Genomic DNA, 15802 nt, shown 5'->3' with positions numbered 1-15802 from the left:
CTTGCTTGTATTATTATTTTCTCATGGCACTAGTATACTGACTTTGGAAACAAAAGACACCATTCTGTCAATAGCATTCTGTTTTTGGTAGTGGTATTTTCACTTACAAAATATAGTAATTCTTGATTGCTGAAAATGCAAAATTCTAGAAAATGTAGCATTTCTTTTCTTTTTTTTAATTGCATTTTAGGTTCTGGGGTACATGTGAAGAACGTGCAAGATTGTTGCATAGGTGCACACATGACAGTGTGATTTGCTGCCTTCCTCCCCATCACCTATATCTGGCATTTATCCCCATGCTATCTCTCCCCAACTCCCCACCCCCTGCTGTCCCTCCCGTTTCCCCCCAACAGACCCCAGTGTGTGGTGCTCCCCTCCCTGTGTCCATATGTTCTCATTGTTCAATACCCACCTATGAGTGAGAACATGCGGTATTTGATTTTCTATTCTTGTGTCAGTTTGCTGAGAATGATGGTTTCCAGGTTGATCCATGTCCCTACAAAGGACACAAAGTCATTGCTTTTGATGGCTGCATAATCCATGGTGTATATGTGCCACATTTTTCCCGTCCAGTCTATCATCAGTGGGAATTTGGGTTGGTTCCAGGTCTTTGCTATTGTAAACAGTGCTGCAATGAACATTCGTGTGCGTGTGTCCTTATAGTAAAACAATTTATAATCCTTTGGATATATACCAAGTAATGGGATTGCTGGGTGAAATGGAATTTCTATTTCTAGGTCCTTGAGGAAATGCCACACTGTCTTTCACAATGGTTGAACTAGTTTACACTCCCACCAACAGTGTAAAAGTGTTCCTATTTCTCCACATCCTCTCCAGCATCTGTTGTCCCCAGATTTTTTAATGATCGCCGTTCTAACTGGCGTGAGATGGTATCTCAATGTAGTTTTGATTTGCATTTCTCTAATGACCAGTGATGATGAGCATTTTTTCATATGCTTGTTGGCCTCATGTATGTCTTCTTTTGTAAAGTATCTGTTCGTATCCTTTGCCCACTTCTGAATGGGCTTGTTTGTTTTTTTCTTGTAAATCTGTTTTAGTTCGTTGTAAATTCTGGATATCAGCCCTTTGTCAGATGGGTAGGCTGCAAAAATTTTTTCCCATTCTATTGGTTGCCAATTCACTCTATTGACTGTTTCTTTCGCTGTGCAGAAGCTGTGTAGTTTGATTAGGTCCCATTTGTCTATTTTGGCTTTTGTTGCCAATGCTTTTGGTGTTTTGGTCATAAAGTCCTTGCCTACACCTATGTCCTGAATGGTTTTGCCTAGGTTTCCTTCTAGGGTTTTTATGGTGTTAGGTCTTATGTTTAAATCTTTAATCCATCTGGAGTCAATTTTAGTGTAAGGTGTCAGGAAGGGGTCCAGTTTCTGCTTTCTGCATATGGCTAGCCAGTTTTCCCAACACCACTTATTGAACAGGGAATCCATTCCCCATTGCTTGTTTTTATCAGGTTTGTCAAAGATCGGATGGTTGTAGGTATGTTGTGTTGCCTCCGAGGCCTCTGTTCTGTTCCATTGGTCTATCTCTCTGTTTGGTACCAGTACCATGCTGTTTTGATTACTGTAGCCTTGTAGTATAGTTTGATGTCCGGTAGTGTGATGCCTCCCACTTTGTTCTTTTTGCTTAGAATTGACTTGGCTATTAAGGTGGTTTTTTCCAGTTCTGTGAAGAAGGTGATTGGTAACTTGATGGGGATAGCGTTGAATCTGTAAATTACTTTGGGCAGTATGGCCATTTTCACAATATTGATTCTTCCTAACCATGAACATGGAATGTTTCTCCATCTGTTTGTGTCCTCTCTTATTTCGTTGAGCAGTGGTTTGTAGTTCTCCTTGAAGAGGTCCTTTACGTTCCTTGTTAGTTGTATTCCTAGGTATTTTATTCTCTTTGTAGCAATTGTGAATGGCAGTTCGTTCTTGATTTGGCTCTCTTTAAGTCTGTTATTGGTGTATAGGAATGCTTGTGATTTTTGCACATTGATTTTGTATCCTGAGACTTTGCTGAAGTTGCTTATCAGTTTCAGGAGATTTTGGGGCTGAGACGATGGGGTCTTCTAGATATACAATCATGTCATCTGCAAATAGAGACAATTTGACTTCCTCCTTTCCTAATTGAATACCCTTTATTTCTTTTTCTTGCCTGATCGCTCTGGCTAGAACTTCCAGTACTATATTGAATAGGAGTGGTGAGAGAGGGCATCCTTGTCTAGTGCCAGATTTCAAAGGGAATGCTTCCAGTTTTTGCCCATTCAGTATGATATTGGCTGTTGGTTTGTTGTAAATAGCTTTTATTATTTTGAGATACGTTCCGTCGATACCTAGTTTATTGAGAGTTTTTAGCATAAAGGGCTGTTGAATTTTGTAGAAGGCCTTCTCTGCATCAATTGAGATAATCATGTGGTTTTTGTCTTTGGTTCTGTTTATGTGGTCAATTACATTTATAGACTTGCGTATATTGAACCAGCCTTGCATCCCCGGGATGAATCCTACTTGATTATGATGGATAAACTTTTTGATGTGCTGTTGTAATCGGCTTGCCAGTATTTTATTGAAGATTTTTGCATCTATGTTCATCATGGATATTGGCCTGTAGTTTTCTTTTCTTGCCGAGTCTGTGCCGGGTTTTGGTATTAGGATGATGTTGGTCTCATAAAATGATTTGGGAAGGATTCCCTCTTTTTGGATTATTTGGAATAGTTTCAGAAGGAATGGTACCAGTTCCTCTTTGTATGTCTGGTAGAATTCGGCTGTGAACCCATCTGGACCTGGGCTTTTTTTGGTTGGTAGGCTCTTAATTGCTGCCTCAACTTCAGCCCTTGTTATTGGTCTATTCAGGGTTTCGACTTCTTCCTGGTTTAGGCTTGGGAGGAGGCAACTGTCCAGGAATTTATCCATTTCTTCCCGGTTTTCTAGTTTATGTGCATAGAGTTGTTTGTAATAATCTCTGATGATGGTTTGAATTTCTGTGGAATCTGTGGTGATATCCCATTTATCATTTTTTATTGCATCTATTTGGTTATTCTCTCTTTTCTTTTTTATTAGTCTGGCTAGTGGTCTGTCTATTTTGTTGATCTTTTCAAAAAACCAGCTCCTCGATTTATTGATTTTTTTGTAGCGTTTTTCGTGTCTCTATCTCCTTCAATTCTGCTTTGATCTTAGTTATTTCTTGTATTCTGCTAGGTTTTGAGTTTTTTTGATCTTGCTCCTCTAGCTCTTTCAATTTTGACGATATGGTGTCAATTTTAGATCTCTCCTTTCTTCTCATGTGGGCACTTATTGCTATATATTTTCCTCTAGAGACTGCTTTAAATGTGTCCCGGAGATTCTGGTATGTGGTGTCTTTGTTCTCGTTGGTTTTGAAGAACATCTTTATTTCTGCCTTCATTTCATTGTTTATCCAGTCAACATTCAGGAGAAAGTTGTTCATTTTCCATGAAGCTGTGAGGTTCTGGGTTGGTTTCTGAATTCTGAGTTCTAACTTGATTGCACTGTGGTCTGAGAGACTGTTTGTTATGGTTTCCGTTCTTTTGCATTTGCTGAGTAGTGATTTACTTCCAATTATGTGGTCAATTTTAGAGTAGGTGTGATGTGGTGCTGAGAAGAATGTATATTCTGTAGATTTAGAGTGGAGAGTTCTGTAAATGTCTATTAGGTTTGCTTGTTCCAGGTCTGAGTTCAAGTCCTGGATATCCTTGTTAATTTTCTGTCTCGTTGATCTGTCTAATATTGACAATGGTGTGTTGAAGTCTCCCACTATTATTGTGTGGGAGTCTAAGTCTCTTTGTAAGTCTTTAAGAACTTGCCTTATGTATCTGGGTGCTCCTGTATTAGGTGCATATATATTTAGGATCGTTAGCTCTTCTTGTTGCATTGATCCTTTTACCATTATGTAATGTCCTTCTTTGTCTCTTTTGATCTTTGTTGCTTTAAAGTCTATTTTATCAGAGATGAGAATTGCAACTCCTGCTTTTTTTTGCTCTCCATTTACTTGGTAAATCTTCCTCCATCCCTTTATTTTGAGCCTTTGTGTATCCTTGCATGTGAGATAGGTTTCCTGGATACAGCACACCGATGGGTTTTGGCTTTTTATACAATTTGCCAGTCTGTGTCTTTTGATTGGGGCATTTAGTCCGTTTATATTTAGGGTTAATATTGTTATGTGTGAATTTGATCCTGTCATTTTGATGCTAGCTGGCTGTTTTTCCCATTGGTTGATGCAGATTCTTCATTGTGTTGATGCTCTTTACCATTTTATGTGTTTTTGGAGTGGCTGGTACTGGTTGTTCTTTTCTATGTGTAGTGCCTCCTTCAGGAGCTCTTGTGAAGCCAGTCTGGTGGTGATGAAATCTCCGAGTACTTGCTTGTTCACAAAGGATTTTATTTTTCCTTCACTTATGAAGCTTAGTTTGGCTGGATATGAAATTCTGGGTTGAAAGTTCTTTTCTTTAAGGATGTTGAATATCGGCCCCCACTCTCTTCTGGCTTGTAGGGTTTCTGCTGAGAGATCTGCTGTGAGTCTGATGGGCTTCCCTTTGTGGGCAACCCGACCTTTCTCTCTGGCTGCCCTTAGTATTTTCTCCTTCATTTCAACCCTGGTGAATCTGACGATTATGTGCCTTGGGGTTGCTCTTCTAGAGGAATATCTTTGTGGTGTTCTTTATATTTCTTGGACTTAAATATTGACCTGCCTTGCTAGGTTGGGGAAGTTTTCCTGGATAATATCCTGAAGAGTATTTTCCAGCTTGGATGCATTCTCTTCGTCACATTCAGGTACACCTATCAAACGTAGATTAGGTCTTTTCACATAGTCCCATATTTCTTGTTGACTTTGTTCATTCCTTTTTACCCTGTTTTCTCTAATCTTGCCTTCTCGTTTTATTTCATTGAGTTGATCTTCGACCTCTGATATCCTTTCTTCTGCTTGGTCAATTCGGCTGTTGAAACTTGTGCATGCTTCGCGAAGTTCTCGTGTTGTGTTTTTCAGCTCCATCAATTCACTCATATTCTTCTCTAAGTTGTCCATTCTCGTTAGCATTTTGTCAAGTCTTTTTTAAGGTTCTTAGTTTCTTTGCATTGGGTTAGAACATGTTCTTTTAGCTCACGGAAGTTTCTTATTACCTACTTTCTGAAAGCTGATTCTGTCATTTCATCACACTCATTCTCAGTCCAGTCTTGTTCCCTTGCTGGTGAGGAGTTGTGATCCCTTGTAGGAGGAGAGGTGTTCTGTTTTCGTGTTTTTCATCGTTTTTGCACTGGTTTCTTCCCATCTTTGTGGATTTATCCACCTGTCAACTTTGTAGTTGCTGTCTTTCTGATTTTGGTAATTTTAAGTCTGCAGCAGCAGAACTCATAAATCCTCTTTTCTTCCCCCCAGGTGTTCTGTCCCAGGGAGTTAGGGCTTTATGATTTTCCACTGTGCTGCTGCCGCTTTCCCTGCCCACAAGGTGGCAGCCTAGTCACACTCAGCCTGCAGAGGCTTCGTTGAGCTGCTGTGGGCTCCGCCCAGCTTCCGTGTGAACTTCCCTGCAGTCCTGTTTATATGGGTGTGGTTAGAACTGCTTCCGCTATGTTGGCCCGCCCCTGTAGTGACGGAGTCTCTGTAGTGGCGGTTTGCCTTGGCTATGGACAGATTGCCCTGGGAACTGCAGGGTGCCTCCGTAATGGAGGACGCACTAGGGGCATATTTCTTCATTTGGTGTGAATTCCAGTTTCTCATTAGAAACAAATGCAGCCAGAAAATGGTGAAACAGCATTTTTAAAGTGCTATAAGAACTGTCAAGTCAGAATTCCATGCACATAAAATATACTTTAGGAATGAAGGCAAATAATAATATGTGATAATCTATGATGAAAGAAAACTAAGAGAATTCATAGCTGGCACAGCTCACTCATTCGGCTCAGGCCGCCATAACAAAATTCCAAATACTGGGTGGCCTAAACAACAGGAATTGTTTCTCAAGCCTCTGGAGGCTGCAAGTCCAAGATGAAGGTGCCTGCCTGTTCCTGGCGTGGGCTCTCCTCCTGGCTTGCAGATGGCTGTCTTCTCCTGTGTCCTTACATGTCCTCTTCTTATAAGGGCCCTAATCCCATCCTGGAGACCACTCTGTCATGTCCCTGTCTAAATCTAATCACCTTTCAAAAGCCACACCTCCAAATGTGATCATGTTGGGGTTTAGGGTTTTAACAAATACACTTGGAGGTATCTTTAGTCCATAGCACTTATGCAATACATTTTTCTGATAATTTAAAAAATTAAATGAACTAAAATTTGTGTATTTCAATGGATTTTATCTGTTCTGAAGTGTACTTAGATATTAATACAGTCACTCTAGCTTTTATTTGATTAGTGTTTATGTGTTATATCTTCTTCTAAACTTTGATTTATCCATGTCATGACATTTAACTTTGCCTTTCTTAATAGAAAGCCTAAGTTGAGTCTTATTTTTTAATTAATATGACAGACTCTTTTTAATTGGTGTATTTAGTCCTTTTATATTTAATGTAATTATCGGTACATTTGAATATAGCCTACTATTTTTTTGTTTGCTTCCTCTTTCACTTTTCCTGTCCCGTTTTAGATTATTTTAATATTTTTTGAATTCTCTTTTAATTTATCTTTGTTTTGTTTTGTTTTGAGATGAAGTCTCCCTCTGTCGCCTAGGCTGGAGTGCAGTGGCACGATCTTGGCTCACTGCAACCTATGCCTCCTGGGTTCAAGTGATTCACTTGCCTCAGCCTCCCAAGTAGCTGGGACTGCAAATGCCATCATGCCCCCACTAATTTTTGTATTTTTAGTAGAGATGTGGTTTCGCCATGTTGGCCAGGTTGGTTTCAAACTCCTGACCTCAAGCCATCCGCCTTCCTCGGCCTCCCAAAGTGCTGGGATTATAGGCGTGAGGTACCTGGCCTAATTTATGTATTTTGAAACCGTATCTCTTTGTACAGTGCTGTGTACATGGATGTGTGGTGGTTCTGGAGATTACAGCATGTATGCCTAATATCTTGTTAGTCTTCTTAGAGATGGTTCTTCATTTCCAGTGACATTGAAGACCTTATCACCAAATTAGTCCCTGTAGCCTTCCCATTCTGTATTGTAGCTGTCATAGGTATTACATCGACATGTGTTCAGAACTCCATGACAAAATGTTATACTTTCTAGTATTTCAACAATTATACATATTTTAAAGGACTTTAGAGGAAAATAATAGTGTAATATATTTATTTAGACACTTACCAATTTCTGCTTTCTTCTTCATTCCTTAAGTTTCAAGTTTCCATTTAACATTAGTATAGTTTTTCTTTTTCTTTTTTTTGGCCTGGAGAATTTTTTTAGCATTTGTTTATATGCATTTCTATTGGCTATGAATTCCCTTAGTTTTCTTTCATCGTAGGTTATCTTTATTTTGCTTTCATTGCTAAAACATGTTTTCACTGTGTCTGGAATTCTGACTTGACAGTTCTTACATCACTTTAAACATGTTATGTCACTGGTTTCTGGCTGTATTTGTTTTTAATGAGAAATCTGAAGTCATTCCATTCGCTGTTGAAATAGGCAGGAGTAAAGTTGGGAATGTAAATCAAAACTCTACAGATAAAGACTAATGATGAGTATAGAGATGATAACTCAAGTGTTAGTAATAAATAAGATGCCCATGAAGAGTGGGTACAATGAATAAACCAACAGGTAGTGAGTAGAATTCCAGAGACCCTCAACAGTTGAAGCTGGTGGGGAGAAACAGAAGGAAAGGATTCGAGGTACAGGAGGAAAATGGAAGTGGGGGTTCTCGCGAGGGCCAAGGAAAGCTGCAGCTCAGTGAAGGGGAAAGATTCAACAGGCTGTGGCAGCAGCAAAGAGTGGAACAATCAGTGATGAACAGAGGCCGCCGAAGACAAACAGGTAGCTGAGGACTGAACGGGAGAAAACGAAATGAGGATGGCACTGAGTGTTCCTTACAAATGGTACATTTAAAGTAGAATAATTAATAAATTATTTATTTTGCAAGAATAAAAATCTGTTTTTATCATTAACAATATTATATGTCTATTTTAGTAAAAAATTTTTTATCAGGATATCTTCTTATGTTGACTCAGCAGAGATCAATACTTGCTTTCCCTCTTATTCACAAATAAGGCAAAGGTAAAATTAATTTACCTGTACATTTGAAGCAGGCTTCTTAAATAATATCACACACATTCTAGATTCCCTTGGACATTTTATTTGAGACCTTTTAGTGCTGATCAATTAGAGTAAAAGAATAAATCACAGAAATGTGTATTTGCTTAATTAATACTGAATATAGTTGCTTCCTAACGGCTATGAGGGATAAGATAAAGACCACTAGAAGAAACTAATGTATTTCAAATGAAGACAACTATTTTTGGAGATGAGTGCTGCACTGAGATTTGAGTGCAGAATTATTTACCTATTCATTATATGTCCTCTGTATAGACAACACACATCTTTGTGACTTTAAATACTACAGAAAAAAACATTTGAAAAAACAATGACAGAAAAATTATCAAGTAAAAGATATACAATTTCAGAGTCAAAGCTTTCAGTGAATCCGAAACATGATCAATTAAAATAACATTGTTCATTATAGTTTCTCTTACCCTTAAAATGGACTCGGCCTTTGAAATTCTCCAACTCTTTATTCCGCTGCTTTGAAAAACATCTCCTCTTATTTCTCATAATTTAATTAGTCCAGACTTGCATGATCTCTTGCCTGATAAATATTAACTGGTCTCCATTATTAACTTCTCTTTTTCTATACTGTTTCCAGAATTATCTTCCTCATATTCAGGCTCAGCACCGGTTATGATGGAGTAGCTTGGAACTGACTAGAGTGCCTATCAGAACTACTGCACAAAACTGGGTTTAACTAGGGTGTGGGATGCAAGGGGGCAGCTGACATTTTGCAGCTACTTTTTCTCTGAAGGAGTTTGCCCACAAGGAGAAGAGACCCATGTTTCAGGCAAAGGCCATACAGAGGGATGCAGCTCTCTCTCTCTCTCTCTCTCTCTCTCTCTCTCTCTCTCTGGCTGTGTATGAAGGGTAAGAGGCGAAGTTGTGTATAAAAATTGGCAGACTTTTTTTTGATATTGCGGGGATGTAGAGATAAAAACTTGAAAACTTTAGGGCCATGGAAGGGCAAGTGCCATGCCTGACACTACCAGTATTCCTGTCAACATATTTTATTCAGTTCTGGAGCTAAGGAGGGCAAGAAACTGATAAGCTCAGCAGAAAACCTTTAGAAGCAGAGTGGGGATTTTTAACGATATTTCAGGCTGAGGATATGAATATTAGATGTCAGTACCTGCTAGTGGGGTGGGAGTTCCCAATGGACACCTTAGCTTATCCCTGGATAAACCAGGAGTTGATGGAATCTCACCCAAGCTGCAATCCAGCCTTGAGTCTGCTCAACTCTGTTTATAGTAAGGAAGTCTTCTGTTCCATCTGCCCCCCTTTCTGGGGTACAGTAACGGTTCTGAGCTTTGGGAGTTTTTTTTTATATATAGTATTCAGCTTTCAGTCAAAAATTATAACTATGTCAAGAGATAGAGCAAAAAAATGAGAAAAAAAATAGAAACAATACTGTGGGTGACCCAGATGTTGGACTTAGCAGACAAGAATTTAAAAATAACCGTAATTAATATACTCAAAGAAATAGAGTACAAGTCACAGACCATAGATAGAAGGATGGAAAATTTTATCACATAATTGGAATTTTCTAGAACTGAAAGACATATCATTTGAAATTAAAACTGTAAAGACAGAAATGTTGAAAGTAGGAGGATGGGAAATGAAGCTCATATGATACTTTAGTGTAAAGTAAATTTTGGGTCTTAATGCATTACTAGAAATAATGAGGGACATTTAATAATGACAAAGATGCCAATTTGTGTAGAAAATGTTATAAACCTGTATGCACCCAATAACGTAGTTTCAAAATAAATAAAGCAAAAGTAATATAACTCTAAGAAGAAAAAGAAGTATCCTCAATCATCATGGAAGACTTTAACAAATTTCTGTTAATGACTAGAAAGAAAACAGATTATTGATGATCATGACACTTTTTTATGTAAATACTATTATACTTTTCTTTGTAAATACTATGTGTTTACAATATTCTGCCAGTTCTCTATGTAGAACCAAGATCTCATGTGTGGCTTAAAAGGACTTTTACAACGTGCCTCCAAATTGCCTATCTACCTTCTCTCTCTATTTTTTTCTATATATCTTACTTTCTGTGTCATACAACTTCCGGATATCACAGTCCTTTTTATAATACAAAAAAAATATTAGGATGAACCAATATTCTCACAGACAACAATTTATAATACAAAAAAAAATATTAGGATGAACCAATATTCTCACAGACAACAAGACTACACCAGAAAAATTTGTCTTCTAAAGAGGTGAAAACTACTGATATATTTGCAAATTAGCTTTAAAAAGTTAAGAAAACACATAAACCATCAGAAATTGCTAGACAACAGGAATATATGAAGTTAGAACTGATAAAAGTTAGGAAAGCATTAGAAAAAAAAATTCAGAAATAAAGACCAAATGCAAAGGAATACAATAGAAGCAAATCCTCCAGAGAGCACAATAGGGAAAAAGGATACCAATGAGGAAAGCAAATAAAGAAAATGATAAAAGAAATTCAGGATGAAAGGGTAAATATAGAACTTTGGCAAAAGAAATTCAACCTGCATATAAATGAGTCCCTGGATAAATTTTTAAAACAGCTGTTATTAAACAGAATAAATATATTTTTTTAAATACAAAAATATATTTCCTAAAGTTAAAAAACTTTAGTTAAGTCTAAATATTGAATAAATGCCTGGGAAAATTGATTCAGACTAGTTTGCAAAGAAATATTGCTTAATAAATCTATTTGACTATAAACATTAACAATAAAAACACCTTTGTGGATCCATGAACATGTTCAAATGCTTATAAGGGAAAGAGTATCAGCTTGGATTGAACTTTTGTAAATCATCATTTTTTTGTTGTTAAAAAACATTGGGAAGAACATATTTAACATACTCAAAAAGAGAATCTGAGTCAAAAATTTTACTATCTTGCTAAATTGTTTCTTGAGTATAAAACCAGACACATAGTTATGAATCTGCCAGAACTGAATGGTGTTGCTTGAGTTATATTGAAGAAAAAAGCTTTATAAAACATAGGTAAGGCTGAGCGAGGTGGCTCATGCCTGTAATCTCAGCACTTTTGGAGGCCGAGGCAGGTGGATCACGAGGTCAGGAGTTCGAGACCAGCCTGACAAACATGGTAAAACCCCGTTTGTACTAAAAGTACAAAAATTAGCCAGGTGTGGTTGTGGGTGCCTGTAATCCCAGCTACTCAGGAGGCTGAAGCAGGAGAATCACTTGAACCTGGGAAGCAGAGATTGCAGTGAGCCGAGATTGTACCATTGCACTCCAGCCTGGGCGACTGAGTGAGACTGTCTCAACATAAATAAATAAATAAAATTAAACCAAGTTAAGATTGAAGAAGTTTCAGCAGAATTTCCAGGTGGACAGTGAATATGTTTAACTATGTAAGATCAAAATATGGGAATGAAGGTACCAGAATACTCTAAATGTTCTATGTGTTGGAGTTTAATAGTACAAAGATGGGAGATGTGAGAATATATATAGAAAGTAGAATAAGTCTCCTGATTCTTCTTGTAGATGTTAAATAAGAGATCAGTTGCATCTGACAATAGAACTTTAAACCCTTAAATGTAAGAGTAGAACTATTAAGATAATTATGACTAAAATTGGATGTAGAGGAAGAGAGATGGAAGAATAGTTGCTAGACAGCCTCACTACTGGGCATAGTAGGGAGCTAACATGCATTGTCTTATACAGGAGTAGACCGAGAGTTTTGTAGAAAGATTTTAATAAAAGATAACTGCTGGAACAAGAATTATGCCATTTTTAAGTACCCAAAGAAATATCTAGATAGGACAAATAAAATAGACCTTAAAGTACCATACATTAAATAGAATTAAAAATAAAACAATAGGATGAAAATGTCAGTCGTATTGATGTCTTTGTTGTTGTTGTTTTGTTTATTTTGGAGACAGAGTCTTGCTCTGTTGCCCAGGCTGAAGTGCAGTGGCATGATCATGGCTCACTATGAGCTTGAACTTCTGGGCTCAATCCATCCCCTTTCCCCAGCCTCCCACATAGCTGGAACTACAGGCACATGCCACCTGGCCTGGCTCATTAGTTTTATAGACATGAAGTTTCACTGTGTTGTCCAGGCTGGTCTCAAACAATTGGTTTCAAGCCTTCAGCCTCAGCCTCCCAAAATGCTGGGATTACAGGCCTGAGCCACCATGCCTGGCTCATATCAATGTTTAATGAAAAGAAGAAAAAAATTTCAGATTGGATTTTACAGATGAGGAAAAAAATCTGAGTCCATGCTGAATATAGGAGATGCCTTAAGCCACAGTGATCCAGAAAGGATAAAGAGAAGAGATATGAAATGTATACCAGGCAAATGAAAATAAAAATAAAGCAGATTATGTGATTTTAATATCACACAAAGCACAATTCAACCGAAAAATTACAAGGCAAAGATACTTATTATTCCAAAGGCTAAAATTCACAACAAAAATACAATATATGTTAATATCTAATCCTTGAAGAAAGTAAACAAATTTCACAAGGTGGAAACCATGAGAACCAAAAAATAAGCAACCACACATTAATAATGGAGAAAAACGTGTCTGTCTCAGTCCGTGGCAGGTCGAGTGCACAGAAATTATAAGGTTATAGGAAACATCCTCGTAGTAATGTTCGTCTGCCCACAAGGAAGATGTCTTATTCTCAAGTGCACATCAAACATCTATGAACAATGACTGTGAATGAATCCATATGGAAAAGCTCAAGAAATTAAAATAAGAGCAAAAAAATCATCATTCTCTCACTATAATGCAATCAAAGTACAAATTTTAAAAACAAAAACTTTATTCATGTACATATTAAGATTCTGTTAAGAAACTCTTTAAAGGTGTAAAACAAAAATATGAAAATGTTGACTATTTTGAAAATAATGCTGTTTCCATAAACCAGTTCTTGGAGGGAAGTTTATGGCACCAAATACCTATATCATATACAATTTTAAAAAGGAAAAAAAAATGAGTATCTAAAAGCCAGAAAATGAATAACAAAGTAAATCAGAAAAAATAAATTGATAGAGATAAAAGCAGGTGATAAGTAAGAAAACAGAAAATCAGTGGAACTAATAAATATATTAAAACACGAGTTTTTTGTTGTTGGTTTTTTTTTTTTTATTTTTTATTTTTTGAGATGGAGTCTCGCTCTGTCACCCAGGCTGGCATGCAGTGGTGCCATCTTGGCTCACTGCAACCTTTGCCTCCCGGATTCAAGAGATTCTCCTGCCTCATCCTCCCGAGTAGCTGGGATTAGAGGCACCTGCCACCATGCCCAACTAATTTTTATATTTTTAATAGAGATGAGATTTCACCATGTTGACCAGGTTGTTCTCGGACTCCTGAACTCAAATAATGCACCTACCTCGACCTCCCAAATTGCAGGGATTACAGGCGTGAGCCACTGTGCCTGCCAAAACACTAGTTTTTTAAAAACACAGCAACAAAATAAACTTTAGCCAGTACAAGTATTTTTTTAAAAATAGAGAAAGCTTAATCTATAATTAAGAAATAAGGAAGAGGCAAAAGCATGGGGCAGAAGGATTTTGAAAATCATGAGACTGGTTCTCATAATTTGTGCAAATTAATATGAAAGCCTCTATAAAAATAGTTATTGAAATTTAGTTTATCAAACTTCCCTTCAAAGTAGAAACAAATTAAACAGGCCAGTTTTCATAGAAGAAATAGAGAACATTTTATAAGAGCTCCTTGTGAAATAGTACCAGGCCCATGTGCTTTCTCAGAGGATTTTACTCACTGCTTAAACATCAAATAGTCTTAAAGATACCTAACTGTTTTAAAGCATAGAGAAATAAGACATCAGATTGCTTTTTGAAGTAGCCATAACCGATAGAAAACTTGATGAAATTTCAGAAAAGAGTTATATTTAATTTATGAATATTAATTCAAAATCTTAAATGGGAACACAGACAGTGCATTAACAGTAATTCATCACGCCCAAGTGGGGTTTGTGCGTAGAATGCAAGGATGATTCGCTATGAATAAGTCCGTTCATAATTCTCTAGTAATATTAACTGACATAAAAAGAGTACTCTTATAACCGTGTTCCTGGATGCAGAAAGCTACTTCAACAAAATTCTGGATTTCTGCTGAAACCCAGTAAAAGAGGAATCCATGAATGCTGCTTTTAAATGATAAAATGCTTATCTCAGCCCAAAAGCTGACATCTTACTGAGAAAAGTGGTTGGGAACAGAGCCAGAATGTTCATTAATTCCATGACTATTTTACAGGGTATTGGAAGTATTTCCCTGTGAAATTTGACAGGAGAACTTACAGACATTACCATTGAAAAGAACAGCTAAAATCATCTTTATTCATAGGTGACAAGATTGCATATCTGGAAAGGTCAAGAGACTTAGTGGCAATAAAATAATTAAGTGAAAGATTAGTAGTAGTGTTAAAACTAATATATGGAATTCGGTGATCTTTATAGATACAAACAATAACCTCTGAAAAGTTACAGTGGAAGAGGAGAACTCCTTTAGAATAGCCTCAGAAAGGATAAACCATTCAGGTATTAACAAGATTTCTGCAAAACCTGCATTAAGAACATTTTATTTTTTCCCCGGAAGTGTAGATTTAAACAAATGCAAAATTGTAACTTGTTCTTGGATAGATAGGTTTAGTCTCTTAAGGAGGCAGTTCTCTGTAGGTAATTTGTAAATTTAACACTGCCCCAACAACAACAAAATACCAGTAGGTTTTTCTGTAGCTGTGCTGTTTGATTGTAAAGTTACTTGGGAGTATAAACAAGTAACAGTGGTCAGAATACCCCTGAAAAACACGTTACGATCGGGAGAACTTGCTCTGTCAGCCATTAACCTACGTTAGAAAGCCTTTCAGTAAAACCATGTGGAACTGGTGCACGAATAACAGTATTTCCTAGCTCACCGGGGAAGGTTCTTGGAAGCGGCGATGTTCGGTGATCACCCTCAGTATACCGTTCGTCACTGATAGAAGCCAGAACTCCCTGGGTGGAGAGCTAGTTCCAGGTCTATGGCAGAAGACTTACAAGATGAGCCAGGGATATCTTTTGCCAAAGAGAAAAGAAGAAATCAAAGGTGAAATCAAAAGGAGGAGTCATATAACAAGGCCACGGGCAACAACCAGTTCCCAAGGCCTTAAAGCTACAGCTGCGTGAGGCAGGTACCACTGTCTACTGGTTAGACCAGCGGGCAGCACCACACCAGTGCCCGCTTCTGTCAGCCAAAGGAGGGCTAGCTGAGCATCCAGAGAGTAATGACTGTGATTGACTTCAAACACCGTATATCTAAACCCGCATCATATTTGGTAATACTTCCCCCAAAAAGCTGTAGCTAAAAACAAAAACATAAAACTAAATGCCATTGGTCCCCATTGGAGGTAACCAGGGCACCGGTCCCTTACTCAGAAGTGTGCCTTATAAGGGAAAATAATTAATTTGTCTGTCTTTCCTGTTCAGACTGTATTTTAAGTAAACCAAATACCCTACTTGGTAAGGGAAAGTTACTTCTTAGAGAATTGCAGACAACTGGAATGGATGAATGACAGAATTAGAAAATCTCCCTCTTGCAGTCTCAGATGCAGTAAGT

General features: G+C 37.5%; 1 protein-coding gene across 1 annotated transcript in view; it reads left to right on the top strand.

The window, feature by feature from the left end:
- The window catches only part of WDR27 (WD repeat domain 27), a 161828-nt gene that overhangs the window by 114398 nt on the left and 31628 nt on the right, over positions 1-15802 (top strand). The window lies entirely within an intron of this gene.

This window comes from Aotus nancymaae, unplaced genomic scaffold (genome assembly GCF_030222135.1).
Source record: "Aotus nancymaae isolate 86718 unplaced genomic scaffold, 86718_ANA_hifiasm-v0.15.2.pri h1tg000034l, whole genome shotgun sequence".
Taxonomy (NCBI): Eukaryota; Metazoa; Chordata; class Mammalia; order Primates; family Aotidae; genus Aotus; species Aotus nancymaae.
This window is presented reverse-complemented; position numbering and strand designations above follow the sequence as displayed.